Source organism: Gossypium hirsutum, chromosome A01, assembly GCF_007990345.1.
Source record: "Gossypium hirsutum isolate 1008001.06 chromosome A01, Gossypium_hirsutum_v2.1, whole genome shotgun sequence".
Classification (NCBI taxonomy): Eukaryota; Viridiplantae; Streptophyta; class Magnoliopsida; order Malvales; family Malvaceae; genus Gossypium; species Gossypium hirsutum.
This window is the reverse complement of record NC_053424.1, coordinates 74,231,159-74,254,502: the sequence shown is the minus strand read 5'-3', so window position 1 is coordinate 74,254,502 and position 23,344 is coordinate 74,231,159. Positions and strand designations below refer to the sequence as shown.

Sequence of the window (23,344 nt, the reverse complement as noted above, 5' to 3'; positions counted from 1 at the left end):
AATGACCTTGACTCGAGAAAATAGCTCGACCTGAACATAAGTAAAAGTGCAAATATGGTTATATTACCTTAAGAAACAAGTTGATAAGTTGCTTATTATTTTCATACGGTCTTACTAAGCTATAAAGCTTACTCCATTCCTTTCCTTTTCTTTAGTGTTGACAGGTTAGGTCGTGGTTGGAGATCGTCAGAGGCAGCATCACACTATCAAGTCACTTCCTTTGGAATAATGAAGCATATATTAGAAATTTCAAGTGAGTGGCATGTATAGGGATCTAGTTTATTGGCATGTGTTATTATGCTTTGGCCAAATGTATTGGCTTATATTGAGTTATATGTATATGTCCATGAGATGTGGCTCATATTCATTATGGCTTGTAAACCTAGCTATTCATGTCATGTCTAAGGTTTGTGATGTGATTATGTTTGTTTGCCATGCATTGTTGGTAATATGACATGTGTGTTGGATATATGCTCTATGACCAATTGAGGTGGTCATAGCCATGTAGTAATTGCACGTTATAAAAACAATGTGATAATGGTTGAACATGAGTGTTTGATGGATAAGTTCGAGTATAATGGTAAAAGTGATCATCAAAATGACAAGTCTTATGAATGAGAATTAAGGAATCTAGACTTGGTATTGCACGAGTAGATGCATTGCTTATAAGAGGACATGTTAATGTTATAAATATGTTTTAAAAAAGAGCGTTTAATCACTAAAATGATGCCATGAATTGTGGTTTAAATATGTATAAGTTTGTAAGGGTTTATGGGTAACATGAAGGCTTGAAAAATAGCCTAAGTGTTGACTACACAGGTCGAGACACAGGTCGAGACACGGTCGTGTGTCTCAACCATGTGGGGGACATGACCTTAGCACACGTGCGTGTGGCTTAGCCATGTGGTTTAAATTATTCGCTGACATCATAGACAAAGAGTTACACGGCCTGAGGATACGGACGTGTCGATGGCACACGGGCATGTGACCTTGTCTCATGAAAAAAAATTTCTAAGTTTTCCCAAATTTGCTAAGGTTCTCGATTTAGTCCCGAACTACTTTCAATGCATGTTTAGGGCTTTGTAGGCCCGTGCCTGGGACATTATGCATGTGTATGAAAAGTTTTGAATTAAAAGAATTTTTGTAGCCTGGTTTTTGCATGTTTGTGAACGATTAAGTCTGGTAATACCTTGTACCATGTTCTGGCATCGGACATAGGTAAGGGGTGTTACATTGTGTGCAAGGCTTCCCGTGTATCCGATATTATTATTCCGAGTGGTTCATTTGGTATGAAAATGATGAGACTAAGTAGGAAATTATTAAAAAATGGTACAAGTTTGTACTCAAAGCTTATGATTATTAATTCATGAAATGACAATCCCAAGGTAAGTTGTGATAGAAGTGAATTATGATCATGAAGTTATGGTAACTTATACTATCTTATGTTATATTACTTGCATGCTTAATGTATGGTAGAGTTTGCTTATTTCTTCCATACGAGCTTACTAAGCTATAAAGCTTACTCTATTTTTTTTTCCATGTTTTATAGTGTCGCCAAGCTAGCTCGGATTGAGGATCGTCGGAGATTCGCCTCACACTATCAAATTGTTATTTTGGGTATCAATAATTTTAAACATTTTGAGATTATGACATGTATAGGGACTTGATCATTTTGTTATATGTGTCATTATGAAATTGACCAAATGTATTGGCTTGTAATTGTCAAAGGTCTGATGCGGCCTTTGGCCATGTAACTTGGCTCATTTTGGTTGAATTGGTTGTAAGCTTATATGTTATATATATGCATGTATGTGCCAAAGCCTTGTTGGTGATATGGTTTTTCAATACTTAGTAAATGGTTGAATGTGGCTTTTTGGTTTTGTTGTTGAATGGTTAAGTTGATATTTTGATATGTTAGAAGACTCAAACTAAAATTTGCTTGAAGAAGGTATTGGTGTTGATACTTGTGGTTGTGAGGTTGGTAAGATTTGGTTTGGTGGAATATGATATTGTAAGTATGTTAAGTTTCGACAATGAAATGATATGCTCTAACCATGATTATAGATGTTTTAGTTGTCTAAGGAAGCCATGAATTGTGCCATTGAATTGGTGTAAGTGTAGGTGTAAATGAGGGTGGAAAATGGCTTGGTAAATAGCCTTTATTTTGTCTACACGGGTAGACCGTATGTGACACACGGTCTGCCACATGGGCATGTGTTCCAGTCGTGTGTCCCCTACACCTTAATTTTGAGAAATAGAATGCTTAGAATTGAGAACACGGCCAGAGACACGGGCATGTGGCTCAGATATGTAAAGGACATGGCCTCAAGCACGAGAGTGTGTCCTGATTGTGTGAAGTCTGCACTTATTTTATGAAAATTAAATTATCCACATGGCCTAGCACACGGGCGTATGACTTGGCCGTGTGACATCAATTTGTTCATGACTTGCAAGTTAGAGAATTACACGGGTTAGGGGCACAGGCATGTGTAACCACACGGCCTGCCCACACAGGTGTGTCCCAAAACCACACTGGCGCGTGACCCCTGTTTCTAGCAAAAATTTTCTAAGTTTTGTAAAATTTTCCTAAATGCTCGATTTAGTCCCGAACCACTTCCAAAGCATGTTTTGGGCTTCGTAGGCTAATATTAGGGACTTAATGATTGAATACAAATGGTTTTAATTTGGATGCAAATTTATGACTCAAAAATTGTATGTTTTCTTGTGATATGAGTCTGCTAATGTCTCGTATCTTGTTCCGGCGCTGAATACGAATAAAGGTTGTTACAACACCCCTAACCCGTATCCGTCGCCGGACTAGGGTTATGGAGAATTATCGGAGTTTACAGTCCGATTGCAATTAATTCATGTCATTTACTATTCATTTTTTAAAATCAATCACAATCAATCATAATATCCCTTATATGGGTCCTCGAGGCCCAAATTACATATTAGAATCAAGTCAGGACTAAACCGGAATCACAGAAAATTTTTCGCAAAATCTTAAAATTTTTCTTAGGTACAGAGGGCACACGCCTGTGTGGCCAGGCCGTGTGAGTAATGACATGCCTGTGTCCCAAGGCATGTCGGCATTAGATATAAGGCACACGACCATGTTCCAGCTCGTGTAACTCTCTGACTTGGGTTACATGGTCAACCACACGCCCGTGTGCTAAACCGTGTGGAAAATTTAATTTTTGAAAATTAGGTGCAGGGGTTATATGGTCAGGACACACGCCGATATGTTGGCCGTGTCTCTCACACAGTTGAGACACATGCCCTTGTATCTACCCGTGTGCTCAATTTTGAGCATTTTGTTTCTCTAATTTTAAGATGTAAGGGACACACAGCCAAACCACACGTCCATATGAATGGTCGTATGTCACACACGGTTGAGACACACGCCCGTGTGTCTGCTCGTGTAGATAGAATAAGGTTATTTTCAAGCCTTATTTCTCACCCTTTTTACCTTGCACCTACATCATTACTTCAATATGTTCACCAACCAATTCAAGGCATATAAATCAATCTAATGATCAAGTTTTATGCATGACACATTTACTCATGCTTTCAAGTATCATATTTACATTAAAATTATATAGTTACCCAAGTGTAATTATATCTAAGTTACTAATCTATACATACTCACATGCCAAGTATAATATAACTTCATGCATAAATATTTTAAATATGTTATCAATAGTCATTCCAATGGCTACATACAACCAAAACATTTACATACCCTCACTTGACACTATTAACCTATACATGCCATTATACCAAAGTAAGTTTCTTATTTATACCAAAATGAGCTGGAGGATAGTGTGATGATACTCCGACCGATCTCTAACATTTACGAGCTTCCGAGTACTATAAAATAGAGGAAATTAAACAGAGTAAGCATTCAATGCTTAGTAAGTTAGTATAACAAGAATTTAACTTACCAATCATGCTCGTATAAATAAATATATATAACAAGCATTCTAAAACATTTTAGCCAATTGCCTAAACACAAGTTCTCATCAAACAAGTTAGTCATATGATTCATATGTATATCAAGATAACAGATATGAGCTCATCGTATAGTAATTTCTGAGTATTTCAGAGGTATTAAAGAAATAAATCATATTAATCTCATGTTTTCTTTTAATAGAAGTTTTATCCATTGAATTATTAAAATGTTGATGGATACCCAGGTAGTATACTTGAGGTATACAAATCAATGATCCGTCAACTCATGTTCAGGGGTACCCATAAGGGCACATAATCAGGAAACACACTCTTGAGCCATATATCAGGATGCTCAAATGAGCCATGTAACAGGACGCTTATCCAGGCTAAACAGGAAACTTATAAGAGTTTAGAACAGAAATCTCATTGAGCTTAATAGGTAACTCCGAAGAGTTATTAACAGGAAGCTCCGGATAGCATAATAAGGAGTTCAAGTGAGCCAAGTCAAGACAATTAACGGAACTTATCATTTTCTGAACATTAACGGGCATGTGATTATTTCATACATTTATAACATTTTTATAATTTACATAAATACATACCACACTCAATTCAATCATAAAAATAAACACAATTTAGTTACACGAACTTACCTCGATATTTGTTCGTATACAGAAATCTACTAATCCGACACTTTTTCTTTTCCTCAATCCAACTTCATATTTGAGTTTTTCGAATCAATATAAATGAATTTAGCATCAATTTAATTCACTTTATACTCAATTGAATTCAATTCACATCTTAGGCAAAATTACCATTCTGGCCCTATACTTTTTATAAATGACAATTTTGTCCCTAAGTTCAGAAAATGAAATTCATGCAATTTAATCCTTATTTCAAGCCTAACTAAATTTTACATGTTACAGTAACAGCCCATGAATTTCACAAAAATCAGAATTTTTCCATGGGTTTTACCATTTTTCAATTTAGTCCCTAAATCATAATTTCATCAAAATTCTCTTTGTAAAGTTGTTTATCTATCAACAACCTTTCATTTTCTACCATAAATTTCAAATTTTCAGCATTTACATCCATGGAAAAATTTCTATACTTTGATATCTTTACAAATTAACCGCAAAAATAGATAAATTAAGCTATTTCAATCTTAAAAATATAAAAATTACTAAAAACGGGACAAGATTACTTACCCAATTAAGCCAAGAAAGTTTGTTTTCTCTTTCCTAGGGTTTCCATGTATTTTTGGGGAAGAAGATGATAATGATAATATGATATTTCTATTTAATTATTATATCATCCTTTATTTTTCCTACTTTCCAATTTAGTCCTTTTCTTTTTCTAATTTTCCATGGATGATTCACCAAAAATATCTACTAACTTTTCTTAATGGTCTAATTACCATATAATGACCTCAAATTTTGAATTTCATAGTTATTTGATACTTATAGCTACTAGAACTCAACTTTTGCATTTTATGCAATTTGGTCCTTTCCACAATTAAACATGAAATTGGTAAAATTTTCTTAATAAAATTTTCACACGTCATTTCTATTAGAATGCAATTCATGTAATAATATTAAAATAAATTTTCTTTCTGACTCGAATTTGTGGTCCCGAAACCATTGTTCTGATTTCACTAAAAATGGGTTGCTACACTCACCTTTTGTTTTATCCTCTCAAGTAATCAGCCAACCTAGGACTAGATACTGTGCAGGAACTCGAGATTGAATTTTTTCGATAAAACGGTTTAAAATGAACTTTATGTTTAATTTGGACTTTTCTAGACTTTTTGGATTATAATTTTTTTTAACATTATTATTTTTCGTATTTGGCTTGATTTCGTGAGATTTAGTAGTATTGGTTTTAAAACTGCAAAATATTATATTTACAAAACAAGTCACGGTTTTCAATACTTTATAACTTAGAAAATTTCTGTTGCAAAACGACTTCATCATTCAAATGTTTATCTATAATAAAACAAATAGTTTAAACGAGTTATTCCACAAAAATTGGAAAGTGAATTAACAAAGTTAACAGTGTTCTATTACTTGATTTTGAATTAAATATCTGGTTTTAAAACGAATTGATGTCATTCCTCAAGATTCAATCATAATGTCAAAGCCAAGTGTGGGGTATTACAGAGAGAAAGTTCTTAAACGCGTACTTCAAACAAATAAGGCGTATTATACATTTTGCGATAATTCATATCATACTTTACCCTTTTCGCTTAACACTATCTTTTCCTTTAAATAGCAAAATATCCTAAAATAAAATCTTCACTTGTTTTACGACAGTTACTATACACCCACACCTATGCGCCAAAAGGAACATATGGGTAGATTACACTTCGCCAAACATAGCTCGATTGGCATGGGCATTGTTGCCAGTGTAAGAGGAGGTAGATTCGAATGTGTTGAATCGTATTATCCTTCTATTTATGGATTGAGGAGGAACTATGAGTAATTTTAAATATTCTGTAATAAAAATCAGATATAATAAAAATTTATAATGAGAATCTTTAAAAAATAAACAAATAAATATCTGCAAAAAGTTTAAGTTAATATACATGTGGGGCGTGCCTTTCTATGCAAAAGATGGGGGTTAGAAATGGAAAGGAAATGAAAAACCAAATTGTCGTCAATTGCACGCCAAAGGGACCAACAAAAAGAAAAAAGAGCCCTTTAAACCGCTTCCCACTTACCAGATTTTTATCGGAAACCCAAATGATTGGTTATGACTGATGGCCTTATACATATTATGGAGCTAATGATTAATATCATTTAATTATTATTTTCAAATTAAATTTTATATTTTTATACACACTAAATATGATAATATGTGTGGATGGAAGAATATTAGTAAAGTTGTGTTTTTGAAATATTGGTGGTTTCTTAAATTATAGTTTTTTAAAGTGAAACGAATTATATTTCTAACTTTTTTTTCTTAAATCAATGTAAAATTAAGTTTGTAGGATCAAGCCATAGAAATTCAGCATAAATACATAGTAAAATTTATGACACCTCTATACAGGTTAAAACATGTATATTTAAAATATATATTTCAGAAGAAAAAATATGTTAAATCAAAATATATGTAGAAAGTAAGATTTTAATTCCATAGCTGCTTTTAGTGGATAGTTAAAACTAGAATTGATCGCATCAACTTGGTTCAAAAAATTAAAATTAATAATAGCAAAGGTGGCTTTTTATCAATGGATATTGTGTTTCATTTAAATATATATAATAAACAATGTGCAGTTATTTTTTAAAAGTAGCAAATTTATTTTTATATAATTTTTTAAATGAAAAATTCTATCATCTCACTTGAGATATTCTATTCTATAAAAGAATTTGGTGATATATTTATGAGAGGTAAACTTTTATAAAAATAAATTAATTTTAAAGAAATGAAAATGAATTTATCGTTTGATTTAATTGACTTAATATTACAATATTTGGACTATCAACATTTTGAATATCTTATAATTTTATTTTACAAAATAGTATCAAGAAATCATAATGTAATATGTAATCTCTTTTTTAAATTATCTAAAATTTCAGATAAAATCTAAATTTTAAAATAAAAAGACTCTTTAGTTGATTATATTAATCAATATAACTAGCTGTTAATAGCTATTTAAATTATATATAACGACTGTTCAATTTTAAGTGCCTTTCCTCGCCCCTCGTCCCATGAAAAGAAGTTGTACAATAGAAAGGAAATCAATAAAAAAATGTTAATAACTTTCAAACATAAGAGCTACAATTTTCAGGATCACACTCTGAAACTTTGGCCTATCAATATCATCATGTTATATCCCTAGATCACAGCAGATAAGAAAACACATCAAGTAAGAGGTTGGACCATAATATGTGCTATGTATAAAATAAACATACGCATAAAATAGCTTCCACAGTGAGAATTTTATATTGAGAATTTTGTACTTTAATAACAATAAAAAATTAAAACAAGTTAAAATCAAAATATTTACATAAATCGCAAAAGAAAATTTAAAAAGAATATTCCATATTTCTTTAAGTTGAGTAAAAGCAACCATTTTTTCTACATAAGATTATGTGCTCAATTAAATTTATATAATAAAATTAAAGTATAATAAAAATGATTTTTTTTTAAAATGATTATAATTTTATGAAAATTTTGAAACTAAAAAATGTTAAAAGTTTCCAAATTTGTAAAAAGCAAAATTTTATAACAAGAATAATATAGTAAAAATTTAATTTTAGGTATTGTACATTCAGCCAATCAAATACTTAATTTTTACATTTCAATAAGATAAATTAAACAGTATTGTGAAACTTAATTTATGATTCGGCAAACCAAACACACCCTTAAAATTTTGACTAAATTGGTGTCACCCTCAACTAGGTCTCAACTCAATTATAAATTTATCAAAAACTTAATATTTTTATAAATATATATATATATAATTTTAAGGATATTTTTTATTTTTTACATACAAATTAAAAAAATAAATAAACATGATAGAATTTGAACCCAAAAATCTCAAAATCTTCATCACCTCAATTTTACCATTTCAAACACAATTACAATATTTAATTTTATAACCACTTTTTCTTAGATTTATAATAATTTTTCACTTACATGATCAACTATCATTATCTAATATATGTATATATAATTATCTTACAATATTCTAATATTTTCAAAAACCGAAATATAAACCGAATATCAAATATCTCGTCTATGTGAATCTTTAGGGAAGAAATTTGAGCATAAATTGGTCTTTTCAAATGATGAAGGATGATTCCCTTGGGGCGTGCTACTTCTTGTTGGACCACTATTTATGACTTTTACCACCTCCTTTAAACTAACAATTAGGATTCGTATTTTCTCTTTTTTTTTTAAATAAAATATTTATTTACTATTAATTAATACACCAATTTTTAATTCACCATTCATTTGAAATATATCGTTATATGTGATTCAAAGTCTATGCCAAGCTCTAGTAATGTATTTTTTATTTAATAAGTAATATTAAAAAATTAATATGCATCTTTTTTTTTAATTTTACTTTTTAATATTTTTATAATCTACTCAATTCGACCTAGACGTTAGACCCGAATTTGAGATATTATATCAGGCATCGAAATGATCTAGTAGCAATCGAGGTTTATAAAATCACCGATTTAAAACATTTATTTATTTTAAAAGAAAACTAAGCCTAATTTTAGAAAAATCCATGAGTTAAAAAAAAAACAATTAGTTTAACCTCTTTCTTGTAAAGGATGGTTATCATTGAAAAACTTAGTTAATTTCTAGTTTATTCTTTAGACAAAATTTATTTATAATCTTGCAGCGGAAAAGTAATTTTTAACTTAATTTTTATCAAATCTATATTTCATGCATATTTGATTATGATTCATAATTTGACATTTAAAAAAATAATTTGAAAGACATGCATGCTAATTAAAACCAACCTAAGTCTCATGCCACAGTTCAAAATAAAACGATATAGTCTCTGAATAATAAAAATATCAAATAGTAATTTTAAAATATTCTTATGGTAGAATGGTCAATCCAAGCTGAGCCCTCCATATGTTGAGCCCGCATCCCTGTAAAGATGAAAATAAAAAGGGGAGTGAGCTATGAAGCTCAGTGTGAGTTCAGTGACAAGAAAACCGAAACAAAACAACAAAGCACATGAATTAGCAATTTGGAGATTAAACACAACCATAAAGCAGCTCAAATTAATGAATTTTCACAGAAAACACTCCACTTCACTATCTCAATATTCACAGTTTTATATGCAAATGCTTATGAATGCATTGAAATTTCAAATTAACAGAAAAGTCCTACCCAACTCTGCTACACACCTCACTTATGAGTTCCTTAAAACTCATCTACCATATTACTCCGGATTGTGGACGAGCCACCACTGGTTTACACATAAACTGCCACTTTGGAAAGAAGAACATAGGTAAACCACTAGTATTTTAGATAAAAACATTTGCAGTTACTGCAACTAGTTTTGTAGAAGGGCCATATATTTGCAATTACTGCCACTGTTTGTGAATACACAACATATTCGCAGATTAAACAAACTACCACTGGGTTTTGTGGACGAGCCACCACTTGTTTGCAGATTTAATAAACTGCCACTCTTCCTCCATACAATGTTCGGCCCCCTGCAATGCACTATGTAATGTTTTGTATTATAACAAATCAACAGTAGTAGTAGACATGTAACATGTACTTAATTCATCACTAACACTTCACATGCTTATCACGTTCTTCGCAAGGTGGTAACAATATTATCACTTTCAATTTAATAGTCTCACTTTATCAAAAAATACATAATGTTCACATATCATGCAATGTAATAAGAGAACTTAAGGCATTAAACAAAAATTTCAGAATTCACAATATCAGGGACTTAATTGAGTAAGGAAAAACTCTAAAAATAATTTAGAGAATGTATAGGTATTAAACTGGACATATCATACTTTTACATAATATTAATAATTCAGTCAATCAAATCATGAATTTTAACATTATTTGTATTGTCAAGAACTTAATTAAATAAAATAAAATACTAAAAATAGTTTGGGGATCAACTTGGGACTCAACTGAGCAAATCAAAAAATTTTAGGCAAATTTGTAAAAACTGAAAAATAGGGGCACATAGCCGTGTGGCTGGTTGTGTGGTAAATCATGTGGAAGGGTCGTGCCTATGTGAGAAGTGAACTATCTTAGGGTTTGCAGGGGAAATGGTTGTGTGGTCCACATGTTCGTATGGCCCTATCCTAAGCACAATTTTGCCCCGATTTGCTTGTAAAAGAACACACACCTTTCTCTATTTTCTAAATTGGGTCCTTCAAACGATATGTATGCAAGAATTAATAACAGTTTCAAGATTCATCAAGATTATCGAAAGATTCGATGAAAATTTGAGAAATATCATTTAATCGATTACAAGATTATTGTTAGATAGAAAATCTATAAGGATTCAAGATCAAACTTTGGGATTTAAGGCATACTTACCATTTCGCAAGAATTAAGAATGTTTCTAGTGGTGATTATAAATCTGGTTGAAAAATGAATTGAACCAGGAACATATTTTGATTCAGGAAGCAAAAGTAATTTTCAACAATGAAATAAAATTATGATGTAAAGGGGAGAAAAGAAAAGAAAGAGGGATTAAATAGAAAATATGGAAGCAAAATTCTAAGGGGATTTAAAAAGGACAACTTAAAATTCTAATTAGGAAAATAAGATAAAAATAAGATGAAATTCTAATTCTATTGGAATTTTGAGGAAGGGGAAAGTTGTGAATTCTAATTAGGAAAGAATTGGGTCAATTCCTAGGGTTTGGCGTCACTTGAAATTTCCCTAAATTTTTTTTGAAACTAAAATTAAAATGAAAGGGGGAAAGGAGGCAACTGTTAGAGTATCCCTAAAGACCAATCATGAGATGATTGTAATTACATACTCGTTTTACCTTGTTGTTAATATAAGACATTGCCATTGTTATTTCAATTTCTTTTTCTATGTATAAATAAATTGATTAATAATTAAGTCCTGAGAATAATATGATTATTCTTAAAAAGTCCTTAGTCAAGTATTATTGTGAGTTTGGACAGCGATAATGCATTGAGACTAATGTGTAGCTGATTGATGACAAAGTGTTGTCATTGGCATGGGGATGTCAAAATCAATATATAAGTATATGTTAGAGAACAACATATTAGACTAACCCACTGTGAGTATGTTTCTTGAATTATTATGTAATAGTCACAACATTACTTATAGTGATAACTATATATATGATCCTCAGAATTGAGATCATCATTGCCCCAACATTGTGAGTTGTATATTTTTATACAGTCAAACGCCTACCGTAACATGTTGTATTATAAAGGCTGATATTAGATATACCACAATCCATGTAGTGGGATATGATTGATAAAGATAGGATTTATCGCTTCTACATAATAGGAGTAATATCTTAGGTCATTTGAAGGAGTGAGACTAGGAACACATGACCATGCTCAGATAAGTTTATATGAGATATCAAACTATTTGTTTATTGTAGTCTACTCAGAATATCAAGAAAAGTGAGATTAGACTATACAAGTGTGACTATACCATGACTTGTGTTCAATCTAGATATAAAGGATAAAAGGATATAATACATGAAGAGTTTATCATAGAAAGGTTATGTGGAATCACGACTTCTTGTAACTTGGGTAGCAATAATGCATTGCTAGATATCACTTATTACTTGTAACATTAGAAATATTCTAGTGTTACTACTAACGTTACAAGAACCTACAAGGTCACACACTATGGTTAAAATGAAAAGACTTCACACAATTACATTGGGCATATACCATCCTACATACATTCTTGGTTGATGATTGTCAGAATAATTTTTTCGCTACGCCACGAGGCGTATCAGCGATCCAACAGCAACAACTCGAATTTGAACTCTAGTTTTAAGGAGTACCAACGTTTTTACCATTAAGCCTGTTGCTCATTTTTTCTTAATTTTATACATTTTAATGTTTGGAGTGTCTTTGACGAAATTATGAAATAAAAATGGAAAAAGGGATTTGAACTTAGGCTTTTTAGAAAGGAAACTAGCGTGCTAACCATTAGACCTAAACCTATTACTTGTTTAATTTTTACCTAAAATAATATTTGTTTTAGTGTGACTTTTATCCTAGGTTGCTAAAAATAAAAGGGAAAAAAATAAAAGAAAGAAGCTTGAATCTAGGATAAGGGGATAGCACTTAACCACCAAGCCTGAGACTCATTTCTTGCTTAATTTTTTTCCTTAATTGTATATATTTATTTTGGGCTCAACTTATCTATTCTTTTTAGTTTATACATTTACTCAATTTTTTAATTATTAACTTGTTTAACTTTATAGTTTTTAACACATTCCTATTTTAACTTATATACAATAATTAATACAGATAGTCAAATCTCATTATTAATATTTTAATTCTTTTACCACTTTTTCAATTAAGTCATAGCTTAATTAAAATACATTATTTTCAAATTAAACCTCGTAATCAAGTTTCGTTTTAAATTATTTAATATAATAATACCTTATTATATTATTTTAATACTTTAATTAATTATGACCCTAATTGCAATATCCGATTCAAACCCTTGATTTATAAATGCTTAAAGATAACCTTATAACTTGGGGCATGACCAGTTTTGATTTTCACAAACACGATTCTTCTAACCCAATTTTTGGAGTGTGATAATTTTACTGTACCTCTATAGAACATTTGTCGAGTCCTGACCCTACTTATAGAATCTAAAAACTCCACTAACAATGTACCAAATAATTTCTCTAAACTAAAAGCAATAAATTAGATAGACACATAATAATATCGTAGACTAAATTTAATTGTAAAATTATAAAATCATTTTATCATCTGATTTATTAATAACAAAGTTTACATTGATATCTTAGTTGTAGAAAAAAGTATTAATACAAATAAAATGATATTTTACAACAAAATTTTATTGTATTATGTTGTAAATATTTATAATTGAAAAAATATTTGCAGCAACTTTAACATATTTAATCTATACTTTATATTTAAATTCTTAATTAAATTGATGTTATAAGGCAATCAAGCATCAATCCAATTAGAAAGTAATTAAAAATTCAATTATTTTATAAAATTATACAATTATAAAGGTGTTTTTATCTTTTTATAAATTAATAAAAATTCATCCACAAATGAAATTTAAATTTATAATTAAATAAATATTAAACCTTTAATTTTACCATTTTAATCAAGCTTTATTTGTTTTCTACATCACCATTAAATAAATATATTTATTAGATTTTTTTTTTCACTCACATAGTTAATGTGTCATAATCTAGTTTATATAATTTGATTAGATTTGACATCACAAGTCAAAGATAACAACCTAATTATGTAGATTATAGAAAAACCCAAATCAAAATTACCGTAGCAAATGATGATTAGGGGCATTTATGACTTTTAAGTTTTAATAAAAAGTAAGGCTAAAAATAATCACCACTTAAAAAACCACTTTAATTTTTCACAAAATATAATTATTATTTTAAAAAAAACTAACTTTTTTTAATTTATTTTTCTTTTAAAAATTATTAATTTTTCACTCACATAAAATATTACTAGATTTCGAGACAGACGTGGAAAGAACAGTTTAATATTAAAAATATATTTATCAAAAATTATTTAATAATTTAAATCATAAATGAAGTGGTAAAGTATTACGAATAAACTTCCATTAGTCTTAAGTTCAGGCAGTAAACATTTAATTTTAGTTGTTTTTCCTAAATATTTTATATAAAAATAATAAGAGATAAAAACTATTATATTAATATTTATTACTTTATTTAAAAATATTTATAAGTAATTTTATTTACCGAATTTGTGTTGAGTATCAACCTCTAAATAAATGTGATATATGAAAAAGAAATACGAAATAAAGCTTGTTCTACTACAATAAAATTATATACAAGTTGTGGTGTTGTAAAAAATATATTAACATATTATTATCATTGCAAATTATACTGCAAAACAAATACATTGTGTTTGTTTCACAAATTGAATCAACTAACTCAGTAAAATTATAAAAACGAATAAATATAATTAAAATATAAAATTAAAAATAAACAATCCACATTTATTAAAAACAAAAAAAACTGCACACTTCTATAATAACTACAAACTAATTTACATATCTATTTTTACAATTTTCTTCAAAATAATTATTTTTCACTTGAGTGAGTCAAATTTTAGTCTACACAAATACCTCAAATTTTTATTTCCAGAAATTCTTTTGCTCGATAAATTATATTTTTTTATTATTAATTTCTGACACCATCTTTTAAAGGGTTAAATAAAACTTTTTCTTTTATGAGAGAAAAAGTAAAATTTTATCACATATTAACTTATAATTTTATTATTTATGAGATTATTAAGGGTGAGTTTGAAAAACTTTTGAAAATATCCATTTCATTGAAAATTTGTAATATTTAATTTTTATGTGTTTGATTATCGTATTAAATTTCGAGTTAATTCAAAATTTTTAATAAAATAAATAGATAGATAACTACTTATCACTTGCAGTGTGTTTAGTTGGCTATAATGCTAAACCATTACAGGTGAATTCAGTGGCCCATCCTTATTCCATTGTTTGGTTGGTTGTAATAGGCTATTACAGCCATATTCTATACAGCCTTATTCAAGGCAAAACTGTCGTTTACCATTCGGCACTCTATCCACGGAATACCCATTCAGCGTGTGTGAGTTTCAACTTTACCCTTCTCTCTCTTTTTCGTTCTCACGTCTGAAGCAACTTCTTTTTTTCATTCTTCCCATTTCCTTCCAACCTTCTCCTCTTTTTCATTGTCACGTCTGAATCATCTTCTTTTTTTCATTCTTCTTCCCATTTCCTTCCAACCATCTCTCTCTTTTTCATGCTTCTATCCTGACCAACCCTTTGACAAACCCTATTGTTTAGTTTTATTTTTCCCTTTGCTCTCGTCTAGCTTCCTGTGAAGGCTAAAGCGGCTCCTTTCTTTCAGCTACCCACGCTTTCAAGCTTCCAACTTTCCCAGAAGCCCCAAGGCTGAAACCGAGAAGAAGACGCTACAAATACTAATTTGGGGTTCCATCGTCAGTTTTGGCTAATACCCTTTCCAAGGTATAAAGCTCTCTTTATTAATTTCATCATTTTATTTCAAGCTTTATGTCCTTAGTTCTGATATGGGTTACTTTTATTCGACTCGTTCATGCTCAAAATTTGGTCCTTTTTGAGTAAATTAGTCGATGCTTTTGATTAGTTTGATAGTGGGTACCATATCATATGTTTCTTTTATGTGAAAACACTGCTTTGCTCCTTTGAATTTGGAACTGGTAGACTGTTGTTTGCCTTTAGTCTGCTATATATATATATATATATATGCTGTGGAAAAGTTATTGGCATTTGTGCTATTTTTTATCCTATCCTTTTATTATTTTCAGGCTTTTCTTCTTTTCTTTTTTCTATTGGTTTTCAACCAGAACATATACTTGTTTTCTTTAGAGTGTTGAAGAAAAGATTGCTCAGCATGAAAAAGATGGGATAGTAGTAACAAGGTGCGCTTTCTAGGCTTTGGATGTAAGAGCTTATCTTCATCTATATTTTTCATGATTATTATCATAATGTCCTTTCTGTTAATTTTATTGTGATTCTATTTCAATGCTTAGTTTTTGTACTGTTTTATATGTTAAACCTGGTTCTGTGGTTTGCTTCTGCTTGTAACATTCTCAGTTCTACTTTTTGACATTTTCTGCTTAGATATGTATATGTTTATTTGGTTAGTTGTAATCATGATTATTTATTATTATTGTTATTGTTTTTAAAGTGTTTTAGAGCATGAAGTTATTCCCCCAATGAGAAACCGGTTACCATTCTTCTTATTAGAAAAATGATGGGAAAACGTTGAAACTTGTTTGTTACAAGAAACATTTGAGTATGATGGGAAAACAACTTAAACCAATAATGGTCTTAGTATGTTATTTCTGAAACAAATCAAGAAGGGAATGGGATGTTTTATGAGGTAAAACCATAAAAGGTGTCATAAGACAGATTGCAGGGTATCACTCCCTTCCGATTATACTCTTTATTTATATATAGATGCGACTTTTTTACAAAAGGGTAACAAATAGGAATGAGGTGGTAAATTTTAGTATCATCCATCATTTCACATCAGCCAGTTTGTTCAATTCAATTCATGCATTTCTAAAGATGCTATTATGAAGATGTTAGACTTGCATCACGATATGATCTTTCTTGTACTTCTATGCCTTTTTTTGAGAAATTTTCTCTTATCCTTTTAGGGAGATAGTAGTGCAATTCAATGTTGATGTGGCGGATGGAATGCCCTGGAAATTTGTTCCAACTCAAAGAGAGGTTCTTAACTTCTCTGTTATTTTGGGGTACTGTAGAGTGCTTCTTTTATCAATTATTTTCTTATTTTTTTTATTTTTCTGCTAGGTGAGAGTCAAGCCTGGAGAAAGTGCTCTTGCTTTTTATACTGCTGAAAATCGAAGTTCAAAACATAACTGGTGTCTCTACTTATAACGTCACCCCAATGAAGGTACTGATACTTACTCATGCTCCATTATGAAATTTGGATCTTTGAAATTTGTTATTTCTAAAGTTAAGTTATTAGTGTTTGTTTAGATGTTTGTCAACCTCTCAAACGTTATTTGGTTGTGTGAGCCGTTAGGCTTTTTAACCATTTCTTGCTAGCTTAGGTTTGACTTGTGCTGTTTAGGCTTGAATTATGTACATGATTTAGTAGTCTTCCTTTCAATATTATTGTTCAAATAATTTATTCTTTGTCATATCCTTGTTACTACATTTCTAGTTTGGATTGAGAAAATTGTCTGCTGAGCTCTGCTACTCATTTATCCTCTTGTGCATGTCATAGATTCCATGACATACACTTCTTCCTTTTCTCTTTCTCACTCCGTGTCTAAATTTATTTCTAGAATTTTTCAGTGGAACCCGCATGAGTTTATGTCTAACCTTATTATTTTATATTTATAGTTTGCCATTGGGGCTTCTAGGTGTTACAATAGGAGAATCTGCAATATTGTTTTTCTAATGGTCTTAGCTAGGAAGAGTCTGTATTACAACTGTTAATTTAATCGGAATATTTCTTGATGAGGGTATCTTCAAGTTTGAGATAAAATTATTACAATCAACTCTTGTTTTAATTTTCCTTTTGCAAGCAAAAAAGGAAATAATATTTATGTAAGATAGGCCTAAAATATCCAATAGCTAAGATAGAATTCCAATCCTGAAGATGAGTCCGTGAGGCAAGTTAAAGTTCACTTTCGAACCACACAGTTGTTTTCATATGTTTGTACCAATACTTGGCTTTCTTTATCCTCTAATTTTTTTATTTTTTATTTTACATAGTTTGATTATCCTTTTCTACAAATTGGATGACCAAAGAAACATTAGGTGAAATACAATGAGCTTGTTATGAGATGATAAGCTAGAAAGTGGAAGCAAAAAAACCTTTAGGGCGAAAAAATTGATTACATTGGAACACATTAACTTGCTGGTAATGTTTGTCATTATCATATCACAAGCCTTAAAACTTTGACTTGGTTTCTTGCTTGTTCGTGTTCCTCTTCAGGTTACTGTTTATTTCAATAAAATCCAGTTCTTTTGCTTTGAGGAGCAGCGTCTTCTTCTTAGAGAGCAGATTGACATGCCTATAAGTCTTTTTATTGTTGAAAAGGAAAAACTTGTTGGTGATCGTCAACTAACCTGTACTTTCTTGCAGGTTTTCTTCTACATAGATCCTGAGTTTGAAACAGATGCCCGAATGGATGGTATAAACAACCTGATTTTATCATATACTTTTTTCAAGGTTTCCGAAAAATAGAAGGGGGATATTTAAATTCATAGTGAAAATAGAATATCATTCACATGAGAATAAAAACTATTGGTTAGGATCCCATTTTCATATACCAGGAGAAGAGGGAGAAGAAACATTCGGAATTATTTTATTATTACAGTTTCCTTTCACCTCTTTATGGTGGAAACAGTCTATTTTTGTACCAGGCTCCTCCCTCTTCATACCAAGGAAGTGCAGAACTTGTGTAAAATCTGTGGTTGTTCTAGTATGGAGTAAATGCTATGTCACTGTCTGTATGTGTTTTATCTACTATGGAGTTCCTATCACTGTTTGTCTGCATTGGTCGTTATGAGTTTGGAATCATACCAAGTACATACACGAGCATATTCATCGTAATCTCTTGATATAATTCCTAAATCTTAGAGCATTGAAAAAGAAAAAAATGAACATAATCAAATTTTAAAAATGGTAGGTTTTAATATATGAGTTAGTAATAAACTAATTTTAATTGCTAATATTTAGTTATTTATATGGTTTGTTTGTGATAACAATAAAGAAAATGTTTTTCATTCGTGGTAAGTTTAAATTTATAATAATTATTTTTTATTTTATATCTAATGTTTTAACACTCATAAGTTAGTGTGATGAAGTTGTTGATGCCATATATAACAATACTAAACCAATCCATTGCGGTACAAGGAATAATATTTCTGTTAACTATGGAAGATGGGAACCCTATCCCAAGTATAACTTTAAAAGAAGAAGAAAAAAAGGGCAGCTTAAGCCTTGCAAAATCTTCATCCACTTCCTCTTTTATTAAAAGAATTTGTATTTAACTTCAAATTCAACTATAGTATGATTTGCTTCTGAATCTTTTTGTTTAATAAGCTAATGCTCTTCTATCACCTGAGTGTAAGTGATAAATGCTTTTCCTCATTCTGAGCAGACAAAGTTCATTGATGAAGAAAGGACTTATTTGATGTTCATTGGATCATGTCTACAATAATTAATTACCAGAATGATTTGAAATTTTATTTCCTTCAACTATTTTCGAGTTTGATCATCAAATAAATTCATGAATCTGTTTCGATTTGATCAAATTGGTCAATCATGGATGTTTGAATTTGATCAAATTGGTTGGTTTAATTAGGAATTAGTTGGGTATCAAGTTAGAAAAGACATCAAATTGGTTGCCTTAGGTTGGGTATCAAGTTGGAAAAGGCATCAAATTGGTTGCCTTATGTATTTGTATAAATTGTTGAATTAGGTTAAAAAAACTAGTTAATCGGTTTTTAATTTTTATAAATATTATTTTTATAAATTTTTAATAATTTATTTAATTAATTCATTGATAAATTAGTGGTAAAATCAATTTGACTATCGACTTGGTTCTTAAAACTTTTGGCTTGTAACTTTTTGTTAATATATGAATATTATGCTTGGATGTGAAATATAATTCTCAAGTTATTTATTACTTCTAATATTTTGTTTTTTTATTGTAGAATAATTAAATTATTTGTTTCACTAATGATATTTTAGCATATTAAATATGTATTACAGTTTAAAAATAATAAAGTAGATTATATATTTTTTTATAGTATTATATATTTTGATTTTTTAATTCATATAATAATAATTATATTAAGAATGTTATTAAATTAAATTTTTTATTAAATTATATTTAATAATAATTATGTTAAAATATGGTTAAATTATTTATTATTTATTATTAAATTATTTTCTATAATAATCTTATTTAATAACAATAACAATAATCATCTAGCTAAAAAAATTCTGCTAAGGGTATTCCGGTCATTTTAACTTTTTTCCTTATGCTATTACAACATCATTCCATTCAACCAAACACAAGAATCCTATTACAGTTCTATTCCATTTCATTCAACCAAACAGTTGAATTACTGATTACAGCTCTATTCCATTACAGCTATATTCAATTACAGCTCTATTTAATTACAGCCCTATTCCATTACAGTGAACCAAACGTACCGTTAATGTTGAAAAAATCAAGTTGATTTTATTTGTAAAAAAATTTATTCAAAATAAATTACTTATATACAAAAATGAAATATTCAAGTTCTTATATTTTTATACCATTCAGATTATTATATTGAAATTTTATAAAAAAATCTAAAATTATATAAAATATTATATTAATAATATTAAAATTCTGAAATAAGTAACTTTCAAATTTTAAAATTTATTATTATTAAAAAATATATTTATTTTTTTGGTACTTAAAATTAACATAACAAATAATTTTATATTTTAAATTTATGTATTAATTTTTCAATATTTAATTTTTTTAATTTATCAAATAATAATTAAATAACTAATTTTTCATTTTAGGTAAAACCCAAATCCCCCCTAATTGTTTAATGCAAAACCAGAAAGTATTAGTACATTTCAATTCATCTAATCATTTTAATATATATATATATAATTTCAAATATAAATATATTTTAAAAATTTAAGAATAGAAAAAAATCAGAAGTCAAGGATATTTTGTAATATTTGATTTAGTTACTCATATCGTGTTCACAAAATAAGTTGACTCAAAAAAGAAAGGTCTGAGAGGTAATAATTAAACTACACAATCCTCATCACTGTAAAAGAAAGAACACTCTCCCCCATTGCAATTAAAGGGAGTATTTAGAAAGGGGTGGCTTTACAACAAAGGTGGGGACAATGGGTGAAGTTGAACCCTTATGATGGCATTTTTCACATGCCATAGCCCACTTCTTTAAAGTAAAGTTGAAAATTAAAAATTTTAAAAAAAAATCATTAACTTTGCTTTAATTGCAGTAAATTAAAATTTAAGAATTCCCTGCGGGGCCAGGCAAGGCCAGCTCCATTAGATTTTTTTGGAAAAAAAAAAAAAGCTCTCCGATTGTGAAGGAATTTCCAAAAAAAACTCTTTAAAAAAATCTTAGATTAAAATTTCAAGAATGTTGAATTGATTTTGAAGAATATTTTTTAATTTGGTTCAATTAAGTGTTTTTAAGATCAAATTTCCATAACTTTTAAAATATATTGTTGCATCTTGGATCAAATTCACATCATTTTTGTATAGAATAATTGTTGAAGAGAAGAATTAAAGTAGTTATTTTTATAATCAAGAAATTTCTAGGGAATGTCATTTTCAAATTTGATAAATAAAATTTGTTTCTATTTTTCTAACTTAATATTTTAACCCAAATTTTTTGAGGGAGTGAAAGAGGAAGCTAATTACACAAGCCAACCAAAGAATAAACAAAGGACAAACAAACTCTTCATAAAGTGTCCTTTGAAATAGCAGAAATTGCAGACAAAAGTAAAGATCCAATCGGCCTCATCCTTGCCTCTTTTGCCATAATATCCACTACTGTATTTAACTCAGGGAGTGAATACGTGTAACATATCTCTAATGTCTTTAATGATATTGGAGACATTACCTCCCAACTGATCTAAAATATCTTTGTAGCATTACTGAATAACCCTAGCCCATGCTAAACTAGCTACCACATTGTTATCTGCTTTACAGTTCTCTCCATTAAAGATCACCTTATTACGACATTTTTATATTTTCTAAGCCATAATCCCAAAAATAGTGCTCAGTTAATACCATTGACTCATCGTGCATCCGCGTTAGTTAAATTAGCAAGCAGCCAAGTATCGAAATTAAATGAAGAGAAAGAGGCATGTTTATCGCTAGGGACAATAAGACTCCAAGTTGATTTCGTAATTTGGCAGTCTCGTACAACATGAAGCACAGTCTCCTCTGGATTGCTACATATAGCACACGATCCTTGACTACTTTGGAATTTCCAAGCGACTATTTGGAACCACAGGGTTGCCAAGAATTAGGCATAAGCAGTTCATAACTTCTCATCATCGTACACCTACAATTCGAAGAAGTATCAAGGATGGTATATCCCCAGCAAATAGATTCCAACTCCATTCTCCACTTGCATCAGTCATACCAAACACCTATGAAATTTTAGATAAAGGCTCCAAATAAGAGGCCACAACTTGCTAATCCATGTATTAGTCCAAAAATTTGTTTTTTCACCCATCAGTGAGATTACTGCACAAATCAACCCAAATGATTGCTAAGTACCGATCAATGCTCATTGGACAACCCTTTTCAACCTAATTATATTTCGATTTCATAATTTGTACCCAAGAAACATTTGAACGTGTAACCAATCCAAAGCCAAGTTTGAGGAGAAATGACCTATTTTGAAAGTGAATGTCCCTCAACCTGAGCCCTCCATATCAAGTGGTTGGAAAATTCTTTGTCATCCTTATATCAAGTGGTTGGCGAACTCTTGTGACTATTCCTTGTTGACTCGAAATGAAACATCTAACTATAAGGATTTGAAAAGAATGAGAAAAAAGACACACAACATTCATTGATAAGTGACTATTTATACAAGTAGAAGCAGACTAAGATAAGGTCAATTATTCAAATAATAACAAAAGATAAAAAAAAAATACAAATTCAATTCAAAATTTAAAAAGAGATAAAAATTGAGAGATTTGATCAAGTTCATATCACTAGTACAGGCCTTCAAGTTTGAGGATGTGAAACAACACCTAACTTGGAAAAGTAACGAACAAAGGCAAGTTTGGGTAAGGCTTTTATGAGTGTATCAACTAGCTGATCGGCAACATGAATGTGATTGGCAACAAAAGTTTTCTAATCACCATTATCTTGGACAAACTGAAGATCAATTTCAAAGTGATTCATCTTGCCATATGGAACAAGATGTTGACAATGATATGTGGCCCCAAGATTATTGTAAAAAATTTGAGGAGTGTGAGAAAGAGGGACTTGCAGTTCTTGCAATAGATGCAACACCCAACGCGTTTCAATAGCAACAACAATAGCCCTAGGTTCAACTTCAATGGAGGACTTAACTATAGTTGATTGTTTTTTCAATGACCAACTAA

General features: G+C 29.8%; 1 pseudogene; it reads left to right on the top strand.

Moving 5' to 3' along the window:
• Positions 1-18,700, top strand: part of LOC107942332 (cytochrome c oxidase assembly protein COX11, mitochondrial-like) — a 41,762-nt pseudogene extending 23,062 nt beyond the window's left edge.
• Positions 18,701-23,344: the final 4,644 nt, after the last annotated feature.